Consider the following 9,236-nt stretch of genomic DNA (forward strand, 5'->3'; position numbering starts at 1 on the left):
TGCTTCCTGCATTTCACCTCCTAGGGTTTTTTTCTTTGCCTTGCTTAGGTTATGGGCTTTTATTCCATCTACGTGCCATGCTTCGTCTTAGTGGGAGCCTCTAGGGACAAATACCATAATACAAGGAATTAATCATACGAGTCACGACTTCTGGTTCTAATCAGGAGTCAGTCCTAAAGGCTGATCTGCAACACGACCCTCACGGACAAATCCTCAGAATTTAATAGGGATAAAATCAATGGAGTTTTTATGGAAATTGAATTATACTGTATAGAAATTGTTCCATAAACAGAACACAGCAGAAAAGGCAAAACTTCCTTGATTTTCCCCTGGATTTTACAGAAGGGATATAATTTTCTCATACCTTTCCATAGATAATCCGAAGTTATTTGATAAAAAATGACATTTTTCAATGTAAAGGCATAGGATTTTATTATTACATGAGAAAACCTCTAATCAATACACTGAAACCTGCAGAAAGGCAATTCTGTAGGAGGGCAACGATGTCAATTCTTTTCCTTGCTTAAAGTAACATAGCTCCTGCTCCTCCCTTGGGCTCGGGTGAGCAGGGCTCCCTGGAAACCCTGCCTTCTTGTTAGCTGATGCGGTGCAGTAGTCCTCTGCTGCTTCAGTCTGTTTTAACCACTACCTATCTCTGGCCACCCTTTCAAGTTTACACACTACATACATTAAGGCATATATAGAAAACAGGCCAAGTCCAGAATCTTTTATCCTATTCCACATTCTGCCATTCCCGAATTTTGACAGTTTGGATAAATGAACCTTGGATATAAGCTACGTATTCTGGAGAGGCTGAACTTGCAAATTCGCTTTGCCTCCATATGCAGATGGCCAATAGGCAGCACAGCTTGCAGGTTCCCCTCTCCTTTCTAATCCTGCTGATTTGGATAAATGGGTGAACTCTAAGCATGAACGAATTGCATTGATTTCAGTGGGAATTTGCAGATATCCAGTGTATATTTCTCAGAATCAGGCCCACGTTTGCACTTATGTCTGTGCTAACATATAGCTCCATACTTCTGCAGTTGCTTTTAGTTGTGTTCAGAAGCACTTTTATAGGCATCTACTCAGTCCTGATCCGAGATCACGTTCCTCTATCTGAACAAGAAGACAAGTGATTCTTGTCGTTCAAGTGGACAAGAACTTGTGATTCTTATAAAGAAAAAGCATCAGCTCTGACGTGTGGAGACTATGAAGGGACGGAGCACCTCAGCGAACAGTACACTTCTTGGCTGGGTGGGGGACAGTAACTGGGGAAAAGTGGTGCTTTCCCAAGGGACAGGCTCCTTACCACATGGCATAATTTGGATTTTGCATTGAATCTTTCACATCCGTAGCATATTCCTGATGTGATTGACAGGACTGAAATAGAACTGCAGCCCCATAACAGCTAAGGGAAAAATAGTTGTAAAAAGAGAGTAACTGCCATTCAGTGTGGCGGTTTAAGAGAATCATCACTGTTAAAATGTATAGGGCTGCCAGTTCCAGTATGTACTAGGGCAATGCCATTTGTACTGTGTATGTGTAACCATTTTGGGGAGCATTTCTGCCAGTGGCCTACATATTTCAGGACACAAAGTTCCAGCCCCGAGTTCAAATACCAAGTAAGTTCACACATACAAGCCTGTGCAAATCAATGAGATCTCAACACCTGATTATTTGATTTAGCAGAACATTAAAAATCCTGTATCTCTAGTAACATGCAGAGTCTTTGGCCAAGATTTTCCTTTTCTGCTTTATTTTGGTAGACTAGAGCATGGTGGCTGCCCACTGCTCTGGAAGTGGCTTCATTTCAACACCACCACAGTTCTTGCCCCTCTGCAGCTGGCAGTGCAAAACTCAACTAGATATGAAGAGGGCACTATCACTCTAGGCAGCCTGACTCAGAGGCTGGGCAGAAAAAAAATAAAAGGCAAATGTTCCATGCTAACATTATATGAAGTCCCAAGGAGATTTGGAACAGGAGCAGCAGAGGAGTTACAGTTTCCTTTGTTCTGTTAAAAGGAAAAAGGAAACACATCAGGAAACCAGACTGTGGAGCACAGGAAGTCTCACTTTGGCTGATAAAAAGGAACTGATGTGAGGTTGGTTCAGATGCAGTTATAAGTCAATCAAGCTTGGAACAACAAGAAGAGCTATTCAGAAGAAACCAGAGAGCCAAATTCTGCTTTTAGCTGTAAAAAGGGTATTTTAACCTCTCCTAATCTTTTCCTTATCTTCCTTTTAAAAAGAAAGCTGCTATAAAAAATGTTTAAATAAGAATTTTCTCATAGTACAAAAATCGGTTTCCTGAACTCACCACACCTTCCACTGACCCCACCATAACTTACTCCAGTTTCTTTTTTTCACTCATCGACCAACTTAAAAAACTGTATTCTTGCTGATTTATCTCCTCCCCTCAGATCAAAACCAGCATTAGTTAAGACGGGCAGGTTTTTTGCTGAGTGAGAAATCGGCAAATGACTAATTAAAGGCTCTCCTGCCCGTTATGTTATTTTCACTCCCTCTGCATGATTGACAAGCGTCGGCCAGTACGCTAACGTTCAATTCCTGGCTGTGCAGCTTTGTCAGGCTGGGGTGGGGTGGGTTTTGGGGTTTTTTTTAATTGTTTCTTACTCCTTTACAGCCCTGCGGTCAGTTGAGCTCTCAGTTAGCCAATGCTGGAAGAACAGGAACAAGATACATCCAAATAAACCAGTATGCTTAGCTATATCCATGACATTTACTACAGGAGCCTCTACTGAGCTGTGTTTCTGACTGTATTTTAGAGAAAAATCAGGAAAAGAAAGAATGCTTGATATACATGAAGAGCCAGGGTCATTTTCTTTAGAGCATTATACCAATGCTGAAGAGAAGCAAAGGCTGAGATTTTGCAAGACGCCTGTAGGATTTAGCCTTACCCATCTATTACCAGTGAGAGTTGTATATTCAATGTCCCTTAGCCAGTTTTGCAAATTTTAATCAACATATTTACGTAAGAATCAGAATACTTTGTTAAGCACCTATAAAGCAGCCTGGTTTTCAGAGGGAACAGTTACCTTCAAAAGCTAATGAGAGTTACAGGCTATCAGTATCTTTACAAATCAAGCTGCTTGCTTAGATAAATATGCACTTATATACCTATTTTTAGGGCTCTGGCTTCAAAACATAGAAGCAAAACAGAATTAGATGCATGCAAGTGTCTCTGGTATCAAATACTGATGGTCCCTGCCAGGTCATTATTTCAAAGTTTTGCCTTTGGTGCTATTTGTCACTGGAGAAACAGAAGGTTTATCAGGACATACTTAAATGTCTTCAACAGTAACATACAGTAACATATATCCCTTTTGTTTAGGTCTCTGTCTTACAGCTAAAGGAAAAGCTTTTGGTAGCGGAGGTGGGGGAGGAGGGAGGTAACGTTTGTGGCTTTACTACAAGAGACAGGTTTCTAGATCAGTGTTACTAACTGTGTAGATACGCATCAGTAATTATGTGGCCTGGGTAATGAGAGGAAGAAAGAAAATAAGCAGTAGATGCATTAACATTTTGAAGGCTTTGATATTTGGAACTCAGTAGAGTAGATTATACATTGTCCTGTACCATACGTTGCTGTTTATACCAGCATAATGTAGGTTGCTGATACGTTACTTCATCGGCACCCTGGCTGCCCGGGCGTCTGTGATGACACAGAACACAGGTTAGCAGACTTGGGTCCACCATGAGGCGAATGATTTCCAGAAGGAGGCAGAAAACCACACTTGCGTGGTGATATTTTAGTCTGTATTTTCAAAACCAGCTATAAATATGCACTCGCAGCCTTGTAAGAAAACATTTGTTCACTCGGAAAGTGTTCGTAGGTATCACCCGTGGAAGTGTGACAGGGCCTTGTATAACTGAGAAGTGCACTGCAGACAGCTCTTTTTACATGCCAGTGCTACATATGCATTTTGCGCTCATGTTCACATGTGCATGAGAGCACATGAGAGGCACAGACACTGGAATTAGATCTGTTGTTCAATTCAGAACAAAAGATCTAAAGAGAATTTTACATTTGGGGGGAAAGTTGGCTTCAAACCAAGCTGCAGAGCTAAGTTCAGTGTATTAGACACGTTTTTTCTATGCAAGCCATGCACACATTCATGTACACTTTCGTACTAACAATACCATGCTTCTGCAGCATTAGGTGTTTAGCAAACCCACAAATATCTGAAAATCTGAAGTTAAGGCTCCCTTGGCTCCTTTAATTTTCCCGCTTGTGCATGTTTGCACTGAGATGGGACATGAAGTCTGTCTTTAAGTGGTCAAGTAAACTCAAGCAGAATGAGACACTTGCATTTTTCAAAGGCAACTTATGGTGTGCTGTAAAAGAACTTCACATGCCGATGTTTTACAGGGAGAAAAAGAATGGAAGATGCTCTGGTTATAGGTTCATAAGTTCTAGGCCTGATCCTTCTGAGAAGATGTGAACTGAAATCAAGAGGGAAGCCTTCTGTCAGACCAGGAAGGAGAGACCTGAAGAAAACAAACTCCGCTTCCTGCAAAAATTGCTATAAATGCCCTTCCCCCAGCACATCTATCCTTATCAGCATGTCATCTAAGACCTCACTTTGAGGTGCAACCTTACCCTTTGCTTCTCTTGATTTCTGTCCCTTTCTTGTAATACTCCAATGAACACTCTTACACACCAAGACTCCAGCAAAACTCTCCTTAGAAGAAATGCTGCAAGGAGTGATAGAAGCTGGGCCTCCCCCCAGCCCCACCCTTACAGCAGGAGTGTCACAGAATTAAAATAAATAACTAACATAAAAGCATGAAATCCTCAAGACATGCATGCTACTACTTAAAGTGACCACATCCTGTTAAGGTAAAATCCACAGTGGCACAGAGAAACTACACAAGGCTCTCAGCACCTCTTTAAAGCCTCTGAGTGAAACCCCAAGTGCCTAAAATCTAAGCAGTTGGTGCTGTTTTGTTGTGCCTTAGGTTTGCTTCAGATCAATCTTCCTTCCCATAGCAGGAACAATTCTCTTACAGAGCAGCAGAGCTACTCAGTTTACCAGCTCTGAAATAACTTTCCCAGTGTTTTACTTGTGTAGCAAACGGGCGCCACTACTGAACCCCTCGAGTCGACAGCACCCAGCACTACGGCGTGATTGTAAGTTCGCACTAAGGCAAAAGGCGTGCATTTGCATACAGATCTTTGAGGGAAAATGAAGTAGCATTATAAAAATATCCCAATTACAAAACATTTCTAACAGGTTTTTGCTCTTATATATTAGAAAGCCATTATGCAATGTACATGTCACCTGAATAGGGACCAGGGTGTCAGGAAATATCATCATTCATGCCTTGGAAATTTCACATTGCTTTGTTCAAAATTGCTTTTGAGGGACAGCAACATGGAAAGTCTCCAGTGAACAGACATCTTTGTGATTCCCCCCCCCGCCCCCCCCAATCTGGAGATTAAGAGTCTTGCCCTAGGAGTCAATGCCTTTTTGCCAGGAAAGGCCATCTTTAAAGGGCCAAAGCCAGGGCAATTTAAAAATGGTAAAACAGACATTTAAACTTGTTCAACAAGGAAACGTGTTCTTAGTTCGAGATCTTGATGGCCACATTTCAGGACGAGAGCAAACGCCTACAGTTCACAAATGACAAGAAACAGTGATTGCAATAGAAACCCTACCCCACCCTTTGCTATAGCAACACCAACATACAAGTTGTCTTCTCATGGAAGGAGACAAGTATGGTTGTCATCTACTTGAGTAATGCAAAATTTTCATTGAATGTCCTTCAGATGGTCTATCTCTTATGCCCAGAACATAAGGATAAACATGTTTTCACAGAATGAAGGCAGCAGTTACACAAAATATGCTTTTTTTATTAGCAGTCAGGCTTTGGCAAGTGTATTTACTTTAATTACTGTCCCCATGTAAAGTGGAACTGAAACAATTAAATCAGTTTGAAACCACACCATTTGTTATTGTGAGGAAGTCCATGCATGGGCATCTTGCTGAGATTAGATGTACCCTTTTTTGATTTAATTTGAGGCAATAAAAACCAAACCCCCCCAACACAATGTGAATTAAGTCAAAGCGGGATGTTAACCCAAAGAAGATGAGATTTGAAGTATCTGGAGGCATACAATAAAAATGTTATCGACTATTTAAAATTGGTGTGAACATAAGTTGTCATGAGTTTCACTGGCTCACAATCATCTTCTGCAAGTGCTGTTCACAGAATATGAACTGAATATGGAAATGAACTAATAAGGATAAAGATTTGCTGCACTTCTTTGTCCATAAAAGGCCTTAGAGCATTGCTCTAGAGGTCACTTTCCAAGCCAGCCAGTCCACCTCCCGTGTCAGGTATTAAACAGATTATTTGAAGAATGCAGCAAAAATTGCCTCCCACCACTTCAATAAGTGATCTAATTACCCTCAAGACAAATAATTATTTATGAAGACATAAAGACGCATTCTAGACCCGGTGCGTTGGCTCAGCAATACCATATGTGACGTAAGTCAGTGCATGATGAGGAAAGATGACTTACAGTCCTGAGCTGATCCCATAATACATGTTTATATCCAAGCTTTGGGTTAAAAAACTCTGAAAACAAATTCAATTCACACTTGCACGTAATGCCCATAGAGGATGCAAATGTAGCCCAAGATCACCCTGACCACATCTATTCTCTGACAATGCTCCGTTTCCCCAGGAGCGTGCAGTTGTGAGCCCTTAGGACAGCTCAAGGCTACAGCGGATTTACCCCTTTACTGCAAAGTTACCCTGCAGTTGGGCAGGTTTGCAATTAAATTATTCCACGCAGGCAAAACCAGCCATCAGAGAGTCTGTTGTCAAAACTCTTTCTGAATAGCATGAAAAGATTAAGAGGAAAGTACAGGCCCAATATTGGGGATCACAAGGTGAAGGGAGAGATTTTTATAGTAGGCTGGACTCAGACTCTTTCTGTGTCTGCCAAGTGTGCAGTTAAATGTCTTTCACTCAATTAAAACAATTAGTCCGTGGAATAGTTTTGCATAGACTTGAAAAAACAGTCACTTGTTTTGTTTAAATTGAAGACAATCACCTGGAGCGGGTAGCCCTCTCCGATACCTATTCTGCGCTGCATAGCACTGATCTTCTACACAGACAGGTATATTTCTGAGTTTACGGAGGGAAGCCCTTCTTAACCACGCTGGTACACAGATTTCATCTGGTCCCTCACCGTGTTCTTGCTCTAGACAATGAAAGAGCCTTTTTCTGTGTTACTCTTGCTCTCTCATCACTTAACGTGCATCTTTCTGCCATATTATTCCCCACCCCAAACGGACAACTTTGGGAGAAATCAATGCATACAACCTACAGGAGAGCAGACCTCAGGACACGATTGCTTTTAAATTTCTTTCCTCTGGATATAGTACAGGTTTGCGTTACTATGTCCTAGAATTTAGAAAATCTACCCTGAAGCACAGGTTATATATAGAGCTCAGCACATTAAAAACATTTAAGCATCTCAAGCCACATCCTCTCCCGTTGCCCTTCACCTGAGACAAGCTAGGCAAGGTGGCCTAACCCCTTCCTTTTAGTGGTAAACTGCAGCAAATCTGTCAATGCATGGGTCTGATATTCCTCGGGAACCCACTCTTTTTCTCCCCGGTAAGAAAATTTGCAAGAAATCTCAGATAATCCTGAGGGCACTACAGGAGCACTGATCTAAATGCATGGTATAGAAAAGGGCTAAATTATAGGAGGGGGTAAACAGGACATGGGGGACCTGCAGCAACTTGATGATGAGTTGGAATTGCTCGGTAAACGAACCCAAGAGGAGACTCTGGTGTATCTGGATCCCATCTCTCTTAGCTCGAACAGCCAAATTATTTCTGGACTGCAAGTGAAGCAGGACAATATAAGAAAAGGCTGCAGAGCAGTCAGCGGGCAGATCCAGGAGTCGGGGCAGTGACCTGGGATGCAGCTGAGTTCCTCCTTTCACCACAGCCTCCCCAACGTGACTGTAGGCCTAGCTGCTAAGCATCGCAGTTCCTCATCTCCAAACCTGGGGGGGTGAGGCGGGGTTAGCAATAATACTTTGCAACACGGGGTGACTGGGGAGAGGAGGAGCTCCCAGTAGGCACCATGGGCTACGTGGGTCATGGGAATACTTCAGCACCTTTCAGAGGATGGTGTGGGGGGCTCGGGGCCTGTGCAGAAAAGCAAGTCCATGTGTGCACCGCAGCGAACGTACAGATGGGAAATTTCTGCACTTTCACTGCACAATATTTAGGGCTCCACAAATCAAAGAAGGTTGTGGTGCACTAACCGTATCCTGAATGAGGCCCGAGTTACTTTTGCTACAGATCTGAGGAGGTGGTGGGGGAAACGTGTCTTATTCCTGCCATACCTCCCAAATTTTGTGCTTTCAGTGCTCCTGCTTTCTCTCCTCCGTTCTGACATTCACCCTTTCGTTCCCTCTCTCTTTCCTCTTTCCATTTTCTCTTCCTGGCAATCTCCTTCCCTCCCCCTTCTTTTGAGACCTTTCCAAACAGTGCACTTGCCACAAGCTGCAATCTAAGGAAGAAAGTTTCAGTTCCTGCCAGTTTGCAGCTTTTCTCTCCCCAGGTCAGCACAAAAAAAAAAAAAAAAAAAAAGACAAAAAAGACAAAAAAAAAAAAGACTTTTAAGAAGAGATCAACACCCCACCCAGGCGATAGGCATCTTTCGAAATCCTCCAACCCAAACACACCCACAGCGTCTCTCGCTTCAAGGCTCGTTTGTTCGAGCTGCTTCTGTACTATAGCGCTCCCTCAAGAAGAGCCTGTAAGAATTGCACAAGGGTCCCCCAAAGCAAGGAAGCCAACTTTCTGCTGCCTAGGCTCTGAGAAACAGCGTGAGCCACCTCGAGGGGCTTGGAAAAGGCTTGGTTTGTCTTTGCAGAGGCTGAAGGACCAGCCGGTTGGCCGGGGGAAAGGAGGGGGAACCACTCTCCAAGTCCCAGCAGCGTCCTCGGTTGCTCAAGGCCACCAGAGGTTGGCTGTGTTCGTGGTTTTTTGCCACACTCTTTGCTTCCCCTTCCCCCTACCTCGCCCCACGCTAGGGTGATGTTTCTCCTCCAAACCGCCCCGTCCCTCGCTTTCTCCCCCCAAAAAACTGCTGGAGGAAACCCACGGGCGACCACCAGAACCAGCAGTGCATTTCAGGCAGGGCCGGGCGAGGAAATCAGAGCCGGGGGCTCGCATCTG

At 43.2% G+C, this 9,236-nt stretch overlaps 1 protein-coding gene across 5 annotated transcripts in view; it reads right to left on the reverse strand.

The window, feature by feature from the left end:
• Positions 1–9,236, reverse strand: part of FLI1 (Fli-1 proto-oncogene, ETS transcription factor) — a 91,948-nt gene that overhangs the window by 68,559 nt on the left and 14,153 nt on the right. The window lies entirely within an intron of this gene.

The sequence above is a fragment of the Pygoscelis adeliae genome, unplaced genomic scaffold (genome assembly GCF_000699105.1).
Source record: "Pygoscelis adeliae isolate BGI_AS28 unplaced genomic scaffold, ASM69910v1 Scaffold224, whole genome shotgun sequence".
Classification (NCBI taxonomy): Eukaryota; Metazoa; Chordata; class Aves; order Sphenisciformes; family Spheniscidae; genus Pygoscelis; species Pygoscelis adeliae.